Source organism: Carlito syrichta, unplaced genomic scaffold (assembly GCF_000164805.1).
Source record: "Carlito syrichta isolate Samal-C Ts95f unplaced genomic scaffold, Tarsius_syrichta-2.0.1 Scaffold268496, whole genome shotgun sequence".
Lineage (NCBI taxonomy): Eukaryota > Metazoa > Chordata > Mammalia > Primates > Tarsiidae > Carlito > Carlito syrichta.
The window spans coordinates 404,891-426,060 of NW_007212592.1; the positions used below are offsets into that span (position 1 = coordinate 404,891).

General features: G+C 35.6%; 1 protein-coding gene across 1 annotated transcript in view; it reads right to left on the reverse strand.

Moving 5' to 3' along the window:
- The window catches only part of TAB2 (TGF-beta activated kinase 1/MAP3K7 binding protein 2), a 79,094-nt gene extending 59,622 nt beyond the window's left edge, over positions 1–19,472 (reverse strand). Inside the window, exon 1 of the mRNA XM_021709638.1 lies at positions 19,134–19,472. The gene's annotated coding sequence lies outside the window, so the exon portion shown is untranslated. The remainder of the gene's footprint in view (positions 1–19,133) is intronic.
- Positions 19,473–21,170: the final 1,698 nt, after the last annotated feature.

A 21,170-nucleotide genomic window follows, 5' to 3' on the forward strand; every position in this document is an offset into this window, starting at 1 on the left:
CTCCGACGATCCTTTCGCCTCAGCCTTCCAAGTAGCCAGAATTACAGGCATGTGCTACCACGCCCGGCTGATTTTTTGATTTATTGTAGAGATGAGGTCTCGCTGCCCAGGGGGGTCGGGTTCGGTGGCTCAGCCTGTAATCCCGTGCCTTTGGGAGGCTGAGGTGAGTAGAGTTCATTTTTAAAAGAAATTTTACACTTCTAAACTTTCATGTGAAGCAAAATATGTTTTTCTTCTTAACTGTGCTTATGTTTAAACTTAAACTCTTTCAAATTATTTCCTTTCTCAACTTCTCATTTTTCTCAAAAGTAGCCATTTTCAGGCTAAAAAGTGAAGTTAACTAAACTCTTCTCTTGTCTTTCTTTATCTTTACCCAACTCCGTCAAATCTCATCCATTTTATAATTAATATTCCTCAAAACGCAACTCCTTACGCTCCTTACTGGCTGCTATAGTCAATACAGTCCACAATCATTTCCCCAGTTCTAAAATCTGAAAAGTTATTAAAAGAATTTTTCATGAGGCTTCATTGGGAAACTCATCTGGTGGTGGCAAATATCTGACTTGAACTGATGTCAGGTTATTTATAGGCTTGATTTAGCCCACTTACTGTGAATATTTCCACCTTCACTGCAGAAATATAGTGTCTAATTACAGGGTAGTGTCTCAAACTTTGCTGGGGAGTTATATAAAACATAATACATACAATATGTTACCATTCCAAAATCCAAAAATTTGTGAATTACAAAACACAGCTGGCCACAGGGTTTCAGATAAGGCACTGTGAGTCTATACAATATTATTCTAAGAATCCAAACTTTAAGTACCCTATTCTTAACTTTCTTCCTGATACTCCTTGACACCACTCTGTGCATTTCAGCCCCCATACCACTAAGGTCTAAAATTTTTCTTCCCAGTATCTCCTGGAATTCTACTTTACCCCTACTGCCACCATGCTATCCCTATCATCTAACATCTAAATGACAAGACCCTCTGCTTACCTACCGGCCTCTGCCACCACAGTCTTTCTACTTGGCATATACGTATAGTACAACAGACTCAGAAATGTTCTTATATAACCACTTGAAATAGTTCATTCCATTGCACAAGAACGTAATAAACTGAAATATAATAAGAGAGTAAGGACAGTGACTATGGTATCACGGATGAATTTTTGTTATCTTTTAAAATCTTAGCTTATCTATGGTTATGAACTAAGAAAAGTTCCCCCTTTTTTTCCAAACTTGTCGAAACATTAAAGTTTTCTAAATTATACTTATTCTGCAATTGAAACAAAACAACAAATGAACAAAACTGGCTTGGATTCTTTTCTGCTTATCACTTCAACTAAAATCCCTCAGTGTCATTTTCAATGACTTCTCTAGTTTAGTTCCACTAGATCAGGGGACATGAATCCGTTTGGCAGTCTGGAGAAACTGACAGGGTCCTGCTCAGAGGGATGTTAAACGTATAAAATATAATACCTAAGATTACAAAGAAAGATCATTTTACTAAAATATAGTTATTTTTGAAAATAGGTTTTAATGCATAAAATATATGTCATTACCAAGAAAATCAATTAGCCTGAAACACAGTTACCAACTGTTTTTAAAACCTTATTTGTAATATATTTATATATGTTTTTTATTAACATTTAATGCAACAAAATCTAGTAGAGGTCTAATAACAACTATAACTTTAAAGTAATGAGAGAGAGAGAGAGAGAGAGAGAGAGAGAGAGAGATCCACAATTATAAAGTAATCTGAAAACATCTGTGCTTTTTCTACTAGTAATAAAGACAAAGGTACTGCTAATACTACCATGGTCTGCCATCTAAAATCATGATGGAAGGAAATGCTAAATTTCAGCTAGAAGTTCATAAAAATATAAAGATGCCATTTTTTTTCTTATTCAAATGCATGGAGCCCTCTAAATTCTATCCCCAAAGTCCTTCAGGGTCTTGTAGCCTAGATTAAAACCACCCTATTAAACCTACCTACTTTTATTTCCCATCAATCCCCATATCCTTAGGTAACCAGTAAGGCTTGCCTGGACATGCTCAACCCCTCTCTTCCTTTCTTTCTTTACTATACTACTGCCTTTGCTTAGAATACCCTTTCTTATCCTTGCTGTTTATCATAATCTTAACTACCTTTTCAAAACCAATTCTAGTTTCACCTTCTTGAATTCTTTTTCTCCTGCTTCAGCCCACAGAGATCTCTGTTCTAGAATGACTAATGTACCTGTGGGTCAATGTTTTAAGGTTCAACATTTAATTATTCTCTTATAGTTCTATTTGTGTCTCTTCAGTTAAATTATAAGATCCCCAGGGACATGTGCTATGTGCTTAAACGTAGGACACTGACTATACATAACATAAGCACAAACATATACTCAATAAATAAAGTGCCCTCAATAAATCAAGCATTAGAAAATAATTTGCTTGGCATCTTCAAGTACCAAAACGCATATCAAGAGAAGACCAAAAACTCCACTAAGCATTTAAAACAGACATTACAAATTAAGCTTATAGTTCACCTCTATCAAAACCTAGATACTCCTCTATTTTATTAAAAACCCAGAAGCTTATTTACTAGGTAGTAATGAATTCCAAGTAATAAATCAGAGAGTACTAAAGTAAGCACAAAACAATGATTCATTCCACACATTACCTGTAAGCACCTACTGCATGCCTGGCACTGTTCCAGAGTTCATGATTCAGTTCTCATAAACTTAGTGCAAGGTCCTGGACTAGAACCTGGGGCTCCTGACTCATTCTAAAGCTCTGAAACAAAAAGTTGTCTCTTTCTTCCAGAAAAGGTTTATTAGTATGTGAGGTGGGAGGTATAGGGGGAGGTGTCTCTATTTCAGAAAGCAGCAAAGCATGTAAAACATAAAGAAATAGATTTGGAGCTGTAAATATCTAGATCTAAATCTATCTACATATAGCATATATTTTTAAATCTCTGTAACATCTCTAAACAAATGATCTGGGGGTAAAGTCAGTCATCTTAAATATTTATTACCTAATGATACCAGATTTATGAGATGTTGATTAACATTTTAATCACAAAAATTTTATAAAATTGTGTTTTTCTTCAAAGAACTCTGCCAAGTTGCCTCATTTATTTCATTTAAAAATATAAAAACTTATCTACCAATAACCTAGAGGTAAGCTGGGGTGATGGTGATAGATATTATTCTAAGTAATCTTTTTCATTGAGGGGAAGGAACCAAAAAGAGAATAATGAGATATGTGGGTAGGAAATCAAGAATTTCTCTCCAGACATTTCAACTTCTGTTGATTATGACTTAAAAAAAAACAAAACACCAAAACAAAACAAAACAAAACGTTTCCTAAAGGGAAATTCTTAGACTAAGAGCAATGGAAATCAGAGAGTAAGTGAATGAGAGAGAAGGCGGGGTGGACCTAGAACAAGTAAACCAACAGCTTGACAATACCATGCTAGCAACCTAAAGTCATCTTGTCCAAAACTCAACTGCCGCCTACTCAAGAATGTATTTCTTTTAGTTATAAATAGCATGATTCTGAAGCTAGAAATCTCAGTCATCATTATTTTCCTTTCCATACAATCAATGGCAAAGTTTCATTGGTTACTCTTACAAACTTTTTTGGCTTTCTCCCCCTTCTATTTCCACCACAATGTCCTTGATCAATTATCTGTTACATGGACAATCACCTAAAACAATGATCTCTTATCCAACTGCTTATTCTACTCCTAAGTCTTTCTAAGCAGCATTTCACAGGGATAATAGACTTACAAGCTTTCTAAAATATAGGCTGAATCATGTCACTTTCCGCCCTAAGAGAGGCAGGAGATTCTATAGAGGAATACAATACTTCAGTAAAAGGTGTTCACATTGATCTAGAGAATAATGGGAAAAAATGCAAGGCAGAGAGAGAAGAGACTTGAGGACCAAGAACTTAGACTAAAAGAGTCAGAAAAGTTAATTAGATAAAAATGCATAAAAGAGTGGTATCAAGAAAGTCCAATGAAAAGTTACTTAATGGCTTATTTTTATAATAATTTTATAGCAATACATTTTTCTATTAATAGCTTACATTTATTAAGTGCTAGCCACTGGGCCAAATGATTTATAATGCACGCACTCACTTAATGCTTCCAATAATCATGTGAGGTAAATGCTGCTATATGAGACTCAGTTTACCCACATATTACTCTGTCCCACTAGAAAAATAATTATTTTTAATCCACCTCTCTTATTCCCCAAGATGCTTAAAACAGAGCACTATATATTTTTACTATATTGGTGTCAACAATACGAGAGAAAGGCATTCTTCCTATAAATTTATTAATTTGTGGACTAACATATTATATATCTATACACATGTATATACAGAAATAAACATATACACATACACACACACACACACACACACACACACACACACACACACACACACAATGGATATGGGAATACAAGAATACTGTGGCTTTTAAAAATATATAATCTCCTGGTATTTAAATCTGCATTGGACTAGTAAAGGCTCAGGGTACTTTTGTCTCGTAAAGCTCAAAAGTAAGGTACATAAAAATGCTTTTGCAAGCATAAAAATTACTGAAGAGAAACTTGGCCTATACTCCTACAATCTACCTGAAAATGGGGGGGGGGGATAGGCAGAAAGTAGACAGATGAACACACCTCTTTCTTTTAAAATGCACACAAGAAATTTTCTATGAGACATGTTCTTATGAACTCAACTCGAAGCCTAGCCTACCATTTGCAATGTGCACTGCATTCAAGAAGTCTGGGCCAAAGTTTAGACAAATTTGCAGAAATTCACTAACACTAGGGAAAAAAAGAATAAATAGCAATAGGCAAAATATATGCCTCACTAACCTTGGGTTGGTGATGCTGCTACGTATGGGTGCATTCTCTAGGAGTAGAATGCATGTTTGAAAGCATTAGAAAAGACATTCAACCATATATATGTACTCTGAAATCTCAACAATTCACTTACTTTCAATAATAAACAAGTCTACTAGCTTCAAACTCTGGTAGTCTGTGTTCATTCATTCATTCACAAATATTTACTGAAAGACCAAGTATCAGGGCACTGTATTAATGCTATAAAAACTTATATTTAGTAAGAGAAACTAAAAAGTAAAACAGATAATTATAATACAACATGGTAACTCCTGCAATGGGATAAATATCAATAAGAAAATACCATTAGAGCTAATGATCAGTTAACAATGGAAAAAATCATGGCACTTAAAAAATATTTTCCAACATACATTAATATAAACAATCTGAGTGGGGGCCCAGAAGACATGTCTTTTTCCTAATTACTATATGACTGAGGCTCATCTGCTTTCTTCACCAGTTTATTTCTGGCTTTACCTTTTGCTAGCTATTTTGCATTCCTGTTTTAAATTTTTATTTTTGATCTCCTCTACTGACTGCTTTTATCTGCAAGAGAAATGTTGCCACAGAAAGTCATTTGGACACTTAATAACAGTAAGAAAACCCTTTTCACAATACTTGTAGAGCTATTTCATTTATAAAGATTTACGACAAAGCTCTGAAAAATAGTAAAACACTATTAGATGACCACTGTTCTAGACATCCACCTATAAAGTATGTATAATTAAATACATATTATAGCAAATATCCATCCCCCATATTGTCTCCTAATCACATAATTTATAGTACACTTAATGTCAGATACACAACCGTTTGTTGATAAACCCAACTAATCCAAATTTTCACAAAGTTCTTTACATGCTAGGAGAATCTGGCTTTGTGCTAATAAATAAATAAATAAATGTGTGTGTGTGTGTGTGTGTGTTTTTAAGAGTCTAACTCCTGGGCACAAGTGATTCCCCACTCCTCAGCCTCCCAAGTAACTAGCACTACATCCACATACCACCATGACCAAGCTAAGTTATAAAATATTTATTAGAGACCAGACCAGGTCTTGCTATGTTACCTAAACTGGTATTGAACTCTTGGTGTCAAGTGGTTCTCCTGCCTCAGCCTTGAGTCGCTGGGATTACAGGCTTGAGTCATTGTTCCTTGCCTGCTAATAAATTTTAAATAACAGTAAACAGGAAGTAGTTATAGGTAGTTTTTAACAAAACCACTATAACTTTTCACACATCAATTCAACAGATTACTCTCAATTTTATACTTTTAGACTACTGAATCTCTTGTCTGAACTCCATTTTGTATATCAAATGAATTGCCTGCTTGATATCACCAGCTATATGTCTAAAAGGCAATTCATAGTTAACATGTCCAAATATAATCTCCTGATTACCCAGCTCAATCTAAACTTGCTACTTCACCATTCTTCCCAAACTCAATCAACAGCAACTCCATACTTCAACTGCTTGGGTCAAAAATCTCAGTCATCCTTGAATTCTCTTTTATGTCTCAGATCCAATTTATCAGCAATTCCTGCTCACACAGGGCTTGAAACACATCCAAAATCTGATCTCTTCTCACCCTTTCACCATCCTCGTCCCAGCCACCATCGTCTCTCATCTAGATTATTACAATAATTTCTAATACAGTCTTGCTGCTTACATCTTTGCTCCATTCCCAAAGTCTACTCTACACAGAGCAGTCAGAGTGAATCTTTAAAAAAGAAAGTTGTTTTGCTTCTGGTCCCAGTGGCAGGTTACAGCACAGACATGGTCAAGTCCAAGAATCACACCACATACAACCAGTCTTGAAAATGGCACAGAAATGGCATCAGGAAACCCCAATCACAAAGATACTAGTCTCTTAAGGGGTTGGACCTCAAGTTCCTGAGGAACTTGCCAAGTAGCATAAGAAGGGCCTGAAGAAGATGCAGGCCAACAATGACAAGGCCACGAGAACACGTGCTGAAGCCATCAAGGCTCTTGTAAAGTCCAAACAGGTTAAGCCCAAGATCCCAAAGCATCCTAGCTCCAAGCTTAATCAACTTGCCTACACTGCCCACCCCAAGCTTGGGAAGCGTGTTCATGCCTGCATTTTCAAGGGCATAGGCTCTGTTGGTCAAAGGCCAGGGATCAACCTAAGGCCCAGGTGGTAATTTCAGCTGCAGTTTCAGCTTGAGTTCTAGCTCCTGCTCAGGCTCCCAAAGGTGCCCAGGCCCCCACAAAGGCTCCAGGGTGGAGGGCTTTGTCTGCCAACAAGAGGACAGAAGGACTGGTGTGATTCCTGAATATTCATACAAATAAACTTGAGGCAGGATTTGTTAAATAAATAAAAATAAAAAGGAAAGTTATTACCAGTTATCAGTTTATTTTTTAATTTTTATATAATTTTATTGTATTATAGAGATGTGGGGTACAAGTAAGGACTAACTATACAAGTAGGCTACATGCAGGTGAAGTTTGGGCCTCCAAGTGGCCCTAACTTCTCCCGGGTTTGGGACCAGGCACCTTTTGGGTTGTTATATGACACTGCTTCCTCCCTTCCTCCCCTAGCAGTGCCCAGAGACTGCTGATCCCTCCCTTGTGCTAATGTGATCAATGTTCAGGTCCCATTTATGAATGAGGACATGCAGTATTCCATTCTTTGTTTCTGTGACAGATCACGAAGTATGATGTTCTCCAATTCTATCCAATTTGCTTTCAAATCCATGATTTTGTTCTTCTTTATGGCTGCATAATATTCCATTGTGTATAGGTACCACATTTTCTTTATCTAGTCTACATTCAATGGGCAGTAGAGTTTGTTTCAAGTTTTTGCTATTGTGAAAATATGGCTATAAATGTGTGTGCGGGCTTCTTTTTTGTAGAATGATTTATGTTCCTCTGGGTATATTTCCAGGAGAGAGATTGTTAGATCACATGGAAGATCAATTTTTAGTTCTTTTAAGGAATCACCACATTACTTTCCATAGAGGTTGAACTAGTTTGCACTCCCCCAACAGTGCAGAAGTGTTCCCTTTTCTCTGCATCCACACCAGTTTAAAGAAGAAAAGTCATATGATTGTGTCAATTGATGCAGAAAAAAGCATTTGAAAAAACTTAAGATCCACTAATGATAAAAACTCTTGACAAATTAGGAGTAAAAAGGGAACTTTCTCAATTTGACAAATAGCACTTACAAAAAACCTACAACTAATATACGCATAATGGTGGAAGACTGAATGCTTTCCCCCTAAGATCAGGAACAAGCTTGTCAACTTTTACCATTATTGTGAAACATGGCAATGAAAGTACTAGCAGAGGAGCAAGGCAAGAAAAGGAAACAAAAGGCATACAGACTGGAAAGGAAAAAACAAAACTGTTTCTATTCAGACACATTAGTAAACTTACAAAATCTACCCAAAAAAACCCTCCTAAAACTGTTACGTTAATTTAGCAAAGTCTCAGGATATAAGGTCTACCTAGAAATTGACCGCATTGCCACATACTAACAATGAACAGCTGGGAATCAAAATGAGAAACATAATGTCACTTATAAATGTTCCATAAATCTAATAAAACATGTATAGGATTTATATGCTAGAAATTTTAAAATGCTGATGAAAGAGATCAAAGACTTAAATTAATGGAGAGATATTCCATGTTCATGGATTGAAAACTCAACAAAATAAAAATGTCTATTTCCCCCAAAATGCAATTCTTACCAAAATCCCAGCAGGATATTTTTATAGATTCTAAACTTTACATGTAAAGGAACTAGAATAGCTAAAGCAATTTTGAAAAAGGAAAATAAAGCTGGAAAAATTTTACTACCTGACGTTAAGATTTACTCTATAGCTACAGTAACTAAATGATGTGGTACTAGTGGAGGAACATACACAAAGATCAATAGAACAGAGAATCCAGAAATCAACCCTTACAATTGTGGGGGTCAGATTTTTGACAAAGGTGTAAAAGCAAGTCAATGAAGGAAAGGTGAACTTTTCCCAAATGATGTTGAAACAACTGATCATCTGCAGGCAAAAAATGCACTTCAACCTACATTTTACACCCTATATAAACATTAAGTCAAAATAGATCATACATCTATATATGCAAAATATAAAGCTTTAAAGAAACTATTAGAACAGGAGAAAATCTTTAGGACCTAAGGTTAGCCAAAGTGTTCTATGACAAGAAAGGTACAATGCATAGAAGAAAAAATGTGTAAAATGAACTTCATCAAAACTAAAGTTTTCTTTACCTTGCAAAAGACTGTTGAAGATATAAAGACAAGCCACAAACCAGGAGAAAATATTTGAAAACCACATATTCAGCAAAAGACTTAGATCCAGAATGTGTACAGAACTCTGTAAACTCAACAAGGAGAAAACAAATAATCCAATTAGAATATGGGCAAAAGACTTGACCGATACTTCACCACAGACAATAAATACATGGGCAGAAAAGAAGCATATATGAAAATATGTTCATCATTAGCTATTAGGGAAATGCAAATTCATGCTATGATATGTTATTACATACCTATTACACTGGCCGAACGCTGGCAAGGGTGTAGAGAAACTACATTTCTCATATACTGCTGGTGGGAATGTAAAATGGTATAGTCACTCAGGAAAAGTCTGGCAGTTTCTTATAAATACATTTATCACACAACCCAGTAATTGCACTTTTGTGGATTTACCTTACACGATGAAATGCATTTTCATATGAAAAACCTGTACACAACTGTTTACATAAGCTTTATTTTTATAGCTCAAAAGTAGAAACTCCAAAGTGCTTCAAGTTAGTGAGTGGTTAAAAAAACTGTGGTACATTCATATGACATACTTCTTAGCATTAAAAAGGAATAAGCTATTGACATATGCAACAACTTGGATGACTCTCAGAGCTGAGTTTAAAAAAAAAAAAAAGTCAGCTGGGTTCGGTGGTTCAGCCTGTAATCCCAGAATTTTGGGAGATCAAGGAGAGTAGATTGCCTGAGCCTGCGGGTTCTAGACCAGTCTGGGCAACTTGGCAAGATCCTGTCTCTACAATAATTCAAAAATTAGCCAGGTGTGGTAGCACACACCTGTAGTTCCAGTTGCTTGGAAGGCTGAGGCAGAAGGATCACCAGAGCCTAGCAGGTCGACACTGGGGTGGCAGTGAGCATGCCACTGCACTCCAACCTGGGTGATGGAGTGAGATGCTAACTCAAAAAAGAAAAAAGAAAAAGCCAATCTCAAAAGGTAATAATGTATAACTTCATTTATATAATTCTCCAAGTGATAAAAGTATAGTGACAGAACAGATTGGTGGTTGAAAGGGGTTAGGGATGGAGGGAGACTATTAAGGGGTAATACAAAGGAGTTTCTTTATGATGAAATAGTTCTACAACCTGACTTTGAGAGTTACATAAACTCATACACAAGATGAATATTACAGAACTATATACACACAAACAATGATAAATAAATCATCTTTTAAGAAGTGAGGGTGGAAAGGGGAAACTATTACCTTAAAACCCTCCAGTGGCTTTCTATCTCACTGTGAAATTTAAAGTACTTATCACAATCTAAACACTCCACATGAAAAACATACACCCACTGGGACCTCATCTACTCCATTCCCCCTCTCCCTCAGCTCCAACTATACTGGCCTTCCTCCCCTTGGAAGACAGCAAGCATGCTCCCACCTAAAGTCTCTGCATTCGCTACTACCTCTATTTTGAAAGCTCCTTTATCGTAATGTTCAGACCTGATCAAATGCCATCTAATTAGAGAAGACGTCCCTGTCTCCTCCAGTGATGTTTTCTTCCTTTTTGTCCCTCTGTAGGCACCATAAAAACCAATCAACAGAACTCAAGTATCTTCCTCACCTGTTACTCCCCGGGTCTGATCTGGATTGGTGAACATCACCACTATTAACTCAAGCCAGGGCATGTGTGATCTTTGCTTTACTTCACACTCAGTATTCCCTTCTCAAATATATCACCTACTCTTCTTAATTACTCCATTATCACAGCCTGAATTCAGGTCCTTGTCAGCTCTCAGACAGATGTTTATAGGCCTGCTTCTTCCTCCCAAGCTCTTTTCTGAAGCTCTATGTTGCAGCCAGAGAGTCTTTTCAGGATGTTAATTTAAGAATCCATCTTCCATCATTTATAAATATAAATTTGCCTATAGGTAAACTACCTATAGGATGAAGTCAGATTTCCTTTACAAAGCATGCAAATATCTTTGAGCTCTATCTTCTAATTTTCTACCTCACTTCCTATTAACCTACCACTGGTGCCTAATGCCCTGTGGAATTACTCAGTTACTGTTCACATGTGGCCCTTCCTACCCCCATCCTGTATACATGCTGCTTCTCTCTTACAAACTGTACCTCTCCTCCTTGCCTATCTGACACAACTCAGATGAAGTAACACCTTTCCTATGAAGGTTTTCTTGTCATAGCCCTCCTATGGATTCCTGAAGTATTTTACATTTACCGTTCTAGCACTTGTAACAGTATATCACACTTGGTTGTATATTTTGTACATACATCTCTCTTTTTATATATTTTATTTTAAAGATGTGTGAAGGACAAGAATTGTATCTTACCTATCTGTCCATTCCCTTCACCTAGCAAAGGACCTGGCACATAGTAGCAAGTCAAAACCACTGGATTAGTGAGTTCATTTAAATAAAAAAGAAATTCAGTGAGTTCATTTAAATAAAAAAGAATGTAGAGATGAGACAATAGAAGAATGAGTAAGACAAGATTTCTTGGGTTATTCAGCTATTCTGCACTGGTGTGTCATAGAACGCATATAAAAACTCTACAGAGTTTCTTTCTATTCTTCTGATCATGTGGTATCCTATAAAAGCTGATGTGCTGATCCACAACTTGGTTTGGCTAAGATCACCAGTTCAATTTTCCCATGAACCAGCTACCTTCCCCAAAAGTGTACTTCTTGTTCCACTTGCAGAACTACAGCAGTGGCTCTGGACAGTCATCCTTTAAATGCAGCCATTGTTCATGAGGGGAAAATCTCATGAAGAGAATGAGGATGTCTCACTCAGGCCAACCAATCACCTCAGACAGACAAATCACCAAGGACATGGCAAGTTCAACCAATATGTGTCAATGCACTTTTATATGCAAAAAAGCAGAATTGCCTATATGTGGAAATGGGAATTTTCTTCTGAAATCCCCATTTCCATGTGCTCATTTTTCCATTTCCTAGAAAATCATCATAAGATTGGCAAACAGTACTTTATAAAGTAAAGAATAATTCAGGTATAAGCACAGGGCAAACAGTAACAGTTACCCTCAATGCAAATTATACAATACCAGTAATTTCAGCAACTTTTAGATTCCTTGGATGCTTCCTTGAGCTTTTTTCTTCAATTCTAGTAACTACTTAACTGTGATATCTATGTATATCTGCTTAACTGCTGAAGAGTAGATGCCCATGTTTATTAGGTCACTAATTGCCTTTTAAAGATTAACCAAGCAGTCGGATGGGCTGACACACCTATAATTCCAGCTACCCAGGAGGCTGAGGCAAGGGGATTGCTTGAGCCCAGGAGTTTGAGACCAGCCTGAGACCAGCCTAGGCAACACAGCAGGACCCCATCTCAAAAAAAAAAAAAAATCAACCAAGCAACTCTACCCACAATTTGTACTCAATAAGATTAAAATGGAACACATAATCTGTCCTGAATTTTTTTTAAAAAGCAACCATCTTCTTGGCAATATAGCTATCTTCTCTTTATTTTTTAATGATGGTTTAGTACCAACAGAAACCTCTAATCCGGAAATGTTAAAAGACAAAAATAGTCCAGAGAACGTCAAGAAGATGGAAATAAGCATCTGTACAATAAGTTTTATACCATAAATCTGAATATTGTTAATTTTTCAAGGGCAGTTTCTTTTATTTAAAATTTTATGTAATCTATTATTGGCTTTGCTGTATAGAAGATAAATTGTAACAAACTGCAAAAAAAAAAAGCAAAATTAATTTGCTGATCTAATTATTACTGGTATTAAGTGATCCATCTGAACGGATCTGAAAAGATGTTAGGTTTTCAGAATAATGGTATCTGATTAAAACAAAAATGAAACTTCTGTGGCTATACATACAAATAACACTACACAGTACATGCTGGTTTTACTAACAGCAAAACTTTCAACTTTAAAAACAATACTGAAAAGACCAATATTTATCTTCCAATTCCTTCTGCAAAAATAACACCATTTATCCCATTATTAATGCTGGATCGTCATCACTATTTGTGCTTCTGGCTTTATTTTACAGATTACACAAAAATTGCACATGTATAAGACTAAGGGGGTATTTATTAATTCTAGGATAAGAGATTTTGTGTGTGTGTGTATCACAGAATATTCTAAGCATAGGTACTTAATAAAATGCAGTCAGTTTTTAAAACTATTTCAACAGCAACTACAGCAATTGGGCTTATTTATTTATTTATTTTAGCAACTGGGTTTATATTTCAGTAATATTGTCTGTATTACTAAAGTGCCAGGAAGAGTTCTGAAGTGTACTGAACAATAAACAAACAATATTATGTTGAAGTACTATTTATACAAACAGCATTTAATACTAATTAATAAAGCAAAATATTCTACAACAATCACACAGGCTTACTCAATGGATTAAGACAAAAAAATTTTAGAGAAAAAAAAAAAAAACCAAAGCAAAAGACAATCACAGTTAATCTAGTGATAAATAGAAAGACAGCACTATTTCCCTTCTGAATGTGAAATACAGAAACAGAAAACAGTATTACTGAAATAACTGAAAAGAGTTAGCTAGCAATTTAAAATAGAAAAAGTCACAAAGATCATTTTATACAGATAAAGTGGCACATTTTATAGTATCGTATTTAACGTCATATTTGAAGTGTTTTCAAATCTGATCCATGATAATTTTCTAGTGCTTTTCCTACAAAAGAACTAAATTATGAATCTGTGGACTTATTTTAAATTGAAAATGTGGGCTTTTCCCACAGGCATAGGTAAGAAAATACAAAGAATTAATAATCTGTCTATTTTGTGGTTAAAAAATAATGATGAAGCTGGGTGTGGTGGCTCATGCCTGTAATCCCAGAACTTTGGGAGGTGAAGGTAAGAGGACTGCCTGAGCCCAGGAGTTTGAGACCTGCCTGGGCAACTTGGCGAGACCTACTGGGCATGGTGGCATGTGCTTGTGGTTCCAGCTACTTGGAAGGCTGAGATGGAAGGATCACCAGAGCCCAGGAGATCAAGGATATGGTAGCCATGATCATGCCACTGCACTCTAGCCTCGGTGTAGGAGTGAGAATACGACTCAAAATAATAAAAATAGTGATGCTGTTTCAGTTCATTAATTGTTGGTCTAAATAAGTTAAGAGTTACAGTAAATTAAACAGTAAATAAATTATTTCTTTTTCATTTCATTTAATTCTATTTGTTGAGGAAAAATGAAGTTGACAGACACTCTGAAGAAAAAACCCAACAAAGCAAAATTCCAAATGTAAAATTACTTCCTATTATCTAGGCTATATATCTAATGTAACTAGAACAAGAATTCACCATGTTCCATGTAATGTAGGCACGGAAAAGTCCATGGCTCAGAGTTTGAGTGATGCCCAAGACCACACAGCTATAGCTAGCAGCAGAATTCAGATTTGAATTTGAGCTCATCTGACTTTTTTTTTTTTTTGAGTTGGAGTCTCACTCTGTCACACAGACTGGAGTACAGTGGCCACTCCCGGCCACTGCAGCCTCAACCTGCTGGGCTCCGGCAATCCTTCCGCCTCAGCCTTCCAAGTAGCTGGAACTACAGGCGTGCGCTACCACGCCCGGTTAATTTTTTGATTTATTATAGAGATGAGGTCTCGCCAAGTTGCCCAGGCGGGTCTCGAACCTGCGGGCTCAGGCAATTCACTCACCTCAGCCTCCCAAAGCGCTGGATTACAGGCTGAGCCACCGAGCCTGGCTTCATCTGACTTTAAAGCCCAGGTCTTTTCCTATTACACCTCACTGACTCCCAACATTGCTAAAATTAAGATATTTTAGCTAAAATGGTGGAGGCTGAGAAGCTAACTAGTTAACAAAGAGATCAGCTCAAAATCAAATTCTCAGTTTCTGAGAGAATTAAAACCAGGTCAAATCCCTTTTACTCTTATCTCCCCAACTCATATCAGAATTACTGCTTTTGTTGATTTCTCTGACTAAACAAAATTTGCTTGGCATGATAACAATGTTCTACAAGGTCAAGTTGCTAAACTCAAGTTTTCATTTGTATTAGCAAGTATTTTCTCTCATTGATGAGGAACAAAAAATCATTCCGATGAGTTGCCACTGGCTCTATACTGATGAAACAAGCAATAGTTCTCTGGCCTGCCCAGCTGGCAGACTGACAGGAAGCAAACTTGTGATGTGCTCAATTTTGCTAACACTAAAAAGGTTAAATTAAAATATCTAAGTGATATAAATTAAAATAATTTTTCTTAATGTGTCAGACTAAAACTGAGGTAAAAGTCAAAATAATAGTATTTTTTAGTGATCCAGATGATAGTTAATAAACCAGAGAATAAGAATTTACTGATCAAAAAAGTATTCCTTCATACACATTTTTAAAGATGGATTAATTCTTCTGGACAATTCTATTAATAACTATCAGCAGTTACATATTTCCACCAAAACCCTTGGTAAAAGCCCCATTTCCATACTCTGGCTTCCTGAACTCTCTCTGCAGGACCTTTCCAACCCCTACTTTATTATTTGGTTTCTGTAACTCGCCCTAGGAGCACTGGTGCGAGGCCAGTTTTTGTTTTTCTTAAGTTAAACAAGTTGTCATTTTCTTTAACAAGGCAATTAAAATACTACAAATTCTTATGCTGCTCTTGTCTGCTGTACTTGTTTGTGGGTAAATCAGACTTCCTTTCTGAAGCCATTCAACCTGACACCTCGTAGTATTTCTCGCCAGTGGTAGATTGTTACTGTTCAAAACAAGCAAACAAAACATCATAAGAGTATAAAATATTCAGTTATATGTATTCCTATCTCATTTCCAGAACAGTATTGTGGCACACCAACTTTGAAAATAAAGTACCCTCTATATGCTTTGTGGAGGAATTTTTTTTAATCCAAGAAATCTTTGTGTAAATGACTTAAAGTCTTAGAACCTGACAGAAATCTTAAATTTTAGAAAAACTAACATTATTCTTTAGGTACAGGATACCTTCAACAGAACAGGAAAAGCTGCTTGGTGCCAAGATCCGAAAAATGGTTACTGTCAAAGTGGGGGATAGGTGTGGTGGGCTGTTTCCCTTTTCTGTGAAAACATCAATATTCCCCACATCATAGAAATGCAAATAAGTGATAGAACTATTTAATCCATAAAGACAGTACAATTCTAGTTTCACTGAAGCTACCTTACAGAGGTAAGATAAACTTATTCTTTAACAGTTAAGAGTGTAATTATGAATGAGGCTTTTTTTTTCCTACTCTTAAAAAATTGCTACATCACTTTCTCACTCTGATGTCAATATCATGGGAACAGGCTATGAACACTAGTCTGGCTGCAAATAATTGATTTCTTTCTTTTAATTTCTATTATATTTTTCAAAATTTTGGTTAGATTTTTTTAAAATGACATTTAGAAGACTCTGCATAACATTTTAGTCTGTGCTTAAAAACTAGAGATTCAACAACTTAAGTCCAGTGCTGCCACCTTTGAGACTCAGGAGTTTACTACCAAGGAGTTGTGATATACAGAAAAACGATCACTAAGAACCACACAATATTTCTTGAGTTCCTAACTCCAGGCCAAGCACTGAAGATACTGTGAAGTAAAGACTGAAAGGAAAAGAGGACATGGACTGCCCTTGAGAAACTGTTTTTGTGATCTCCCACTCTAAAAATGAAAAGATGTACTGCAACTTGAATGATTATTCCATTCTTCCCTCAAAAAACTCATTCACAACTCTTGCTATTTTCTTTTATCTTTGTAAAAGTTTTCCTTAATACTTTGTAAATTTTTTGAATTAATTAATTACCCATCTTCATACAGTAAAGGAGTAAAATAGTGATAAAAGCGAACATTTACTATGTGCCAGGCACTGATTAAGTTTTACAAGTATTTACATGAATTGGAATTTTGCAAGATATTTGTGATCTACTTGTCAGAATGCTGAGATTCAGCTCATCAATTTATATGACAGGATATGACACAATGTTCCTTCACCAGAAAAAGATTGTATATTTACTCCTGATATTATATTAACCAGAAAATATGCACAAATTCCAGAAAGTATTAGTGACTATAAGTTACAGTTGTGTTTTAATTAACCCTAATTAAAGACAAGACTAATTTAGTTGTTTAAATTAAATGTACGTTAAACAATGCCTACATAGTACTTTGAGACCTTCTTGGAGGGTCACCAACTTCAGCCAAGTTTACTTCAGATAGGCAGTAAACAAAAAGTTGCAATCTACTGAGTTACTGCTATATATTAATTTACATAAAATGTATTAATTCAATCATCACAGCAACCTTACAGATATCACCCTCACTTGATAGGGAAGAAAACAAGCTTAGAAAAGCCAAACAATTGTAACTGGCCCCAAATTTAGTGGCAAAACTAGTTATGTGGCAAACTAGGATAGTAGATTCCAAAATGTTCTATCTAACCACAAAACAGCTTTCTGAAGTACTAACAATAGGAAATTGTTATTGAAACTCTGTAATTGAGCAACAGGAGCTTTTCTGTCCTCTCAATAAATCCTGCTTTCTAGAGAGAGAGAAAAAAAAAGAAAGAAACTCTAATTGTGAAGTACAAATATAATTGAGTTCTGAAGTTATAAAGTTTGTCCTTAAAAAAATTATGTTTGTGATAGTCTTTGCTTTTAAAAATCAAGGATAATACTCATTAAGTTTTTTAAAAAGATCAAATAAGTCATATTTATTCTCTTAACTCCCCTTCCTGTTTTATATTTCTCCACAGTACTTTTTTCTCCCAGGGAAACTATATTTTACTCATTTATTATATCTTTTACTACTAAAATGTAAGCTATCTGAGGACAGAATTTTTTGTGTGTTATTCACTACTGCATCTCCAGCATCTGGAAGAGTCCCTAGTACATAGTGAGTACTCAATTATATTTCTGAAAGCCTGGCACAAAGTAGGCATTCAATGACTATTAGTTCCTGCTCTTTACTATGCAGGATATCACTCCCTTGATACCAAATTCTGAACTGAATGTGATGATTAGAAAAGTAGTAAAAATTTCTTATTAAAGTTTTACATTAAAAATGAATGAGGCGGCAGGGTATGGTGGCTCAAGCCTGTAATCCCAGCACTTTGGGAGGCCAAGGTGAGAGGACTGCCTAGGCTCAGGGGTTCGAGACCAGCCTGGGTAACTTGGCAAGACCTCGTCTCTACAATTAATCAAAAAATTAGCCAGGTGTGGTGGCATATGCCTGCTGTTCCGGCTACTGGGAAGGCTGAGGCAGAAGGATCACCTGAGCCCAGCAAGTCAAGGCTGTGGTGGCCATGAGCTTGCCACTGCATTCCAGCCTGGGCTACAGAGTGAGACTAGGCTCTAGATTAGATAGATAGACAGACAGACAGACAGACAGATAGATAGATAAGATAGATAAATAAATAATAAAATGAGGCAAACAAAAAAGACACATTCAGCAAAGCCCCATGTATCAAGCATCACTAGGAGATAAGCTTTCTACATTAAATTCTAAACACATGTAATTTTAAGTGCCACATTTTTAATCGATTTTTATAGAAACCTCTTATTGACATTAACATCCACAAATTTTATTTTGTAGCAATCCTAACTTGGATTTCCTTCTGAAATATCAACTTGTTGGCTATCATTTCTCACTGTGCTCACTCCTTTTCTAAGGATTAGGAAATGAGAAAGTAAGCATTTTCTATAAAATGACAATAAAAATCCAAAGAAAATCTAAGAGAAATGTATAACTTCAATGTAGGAGCTTTGTGACCATTATTCTGGCATTTTTTTTTTCAACTAGAAGGTAGTTGAATGTATGTAGTAGGTAAAGCACCACTTACTAAAAACAGGCTTTTTTGAGAGATGGGATACTCCAAAAACAAAAAAAAGACATCACCCCCTTGCCAATTTCTGACTCTTCCATTATCAAGATCACAGTCAAGTTTAGTGATTAAGGAGAATGTAAAAAGTACAACTTCTAAGAGTACTTACTCAGCTTTTTAAGCTTTCTGAGTAAGCAGTGTCCTTGATCTTTAAGATCAGAATCATAAGAAACAAAATTTAAAATGCTGTAAGTATTCTAGAAATATGAGCCAGAGGCAAATAAATATGAACATACATGCATAATTTAAATTCCATACCATTTCAATGCCTCCAAATCCTTACCATCTTAATACAGATGGTTTTAAATAAGATGACATATATAGACTGTCAGAGGCTATGAAAAAATTCAGAGCAAATCTCCTTAGCACAGTTCAGCATGATTATTTTCCTGTACTTGGCAGCCACTACTACCCACATCTGCACATTCCTTGCTGCCCCAAACTGTTCATCGAATCCTCTACCAGCATCTTATCCCCATCTCTCCTCCTCATTACTGCTTTGCCCAGTTTTCACACTTGCCTCTGTTATTATCTCATAATCCTTCAATTTTGAAGAGTCCCAATCTCAGATAAATCAAATAAAGATGAAATAAGTCAAACAAAGCAAAGTGCTACTACTGTTGTCTGGGTCATGGGATCCTGGCCAGTTAGTCATATGATGGAATTAAAACCTTTTAAATTGTAGCTCAATTTAGAAGTTTTATATATGATAAAGATCAGCAGAAACTTTTTTCAAAGCATCTGTAGCAAATAAAAGATTATCTTCTAAAATATGTTGATAATCATAAAAATAAACTTTTGGTCTTAATCTGCTTATATAATTTTTTAAAATGCTGATTTTTAGAAAATTGAGACATTCCTCAAGGACTTTTCTGGCATGTAACTCAGAGTAAAATAGTCTACATTATACCTATCTTTCAAAATGCAGTAGTCTCACAGATACAAATGTACACTTTATTGTAACCAGTACTATGTGAAAACAAATTTTCCCTAGAAAGTTAAAAAAGTAGAATAAACTTTTATTTCTCCCACACAATACCAATCATGTTAAGACATTTACCCAAGTATAAGGAGCTACTATTACTAAAGAAGCAATCCTTGATACTGACACAATTAGGGATTAGGTAGTGCCTGCATAACTATGCAGAGTTTAAAAATCTCCCCATTTCACTGGTGTAACTCTACTCATCTTACAATACCCTTAGCTGAAGGCAAGCGCTTCCTTCCTATAAAGAGAGGGCCAAATCTAGGTGCTATTTCAATCAAATGAGATTAAGTTAAAATTTATTTTTCACGAAACAAGTATCAGATGAGACTCTGATCATTTTACCTAGTTCTTAATGAGTCACAAAAGCACAGGTTTTGCTATGAGATAGTTCACTTAAGAAGGTTCAAAGGGCAGCATTTCATCAGCATCTTTTACAGGATACTTTCAACTACGGAAAGTGATTTTGTGCAATCAAAAGGAAAAAGACATAAGAGTATCATCAGTGGATAACTTATTCATCTAATTAACATATTCAACCTTTCAGTCTGATTCTATAAAGATTTAAAACGTAAGTACACCCTATTAGAAACTGATTAGATTTTAAGGGGAAAAACCCAAACAGAAGTTCTGAATCACTGGAATTTTTGTTCTATTTCCTGTTAACACACTGATAGTACCATCATTCAACATATTCATTCCATATATGTTTTTAAAAAGCTATAGAATCCTTCTTAAACAAAGTCCTCATTTAGTCTCTAGTTAGTTCATTAAATAGACAATTATTTCCATTGTTTCTAATTAAAGTGCTTAACCAAAGCATACAATAAGATGAAAAGCAAGTGCAAGTCTTCTTTAATTAGAAACTGCAATGGCTTCAAAATTTAAAGTTTCAAACTGTCAAGGTTTAAAGCCATGATTTCATTGTTACAAAAAATTTAAAGGTAATTTAAAAGAAGTGCCAATACTCTACTACTGTGCAGAGTGTAATAAGCAGTAGTAGTGCAAAAACTGAAAGCAAAAATTCTATTCCATGCCCACCAAAATTCCCGGCCAAATCTGAAATTGCATAAGAAGCATCATATTATTCTGAGTGTGCTAGAGCAGAAACTAATTCCTTTTACAAAATGTCAATCAACTTGACCCCCCACACCTGACACT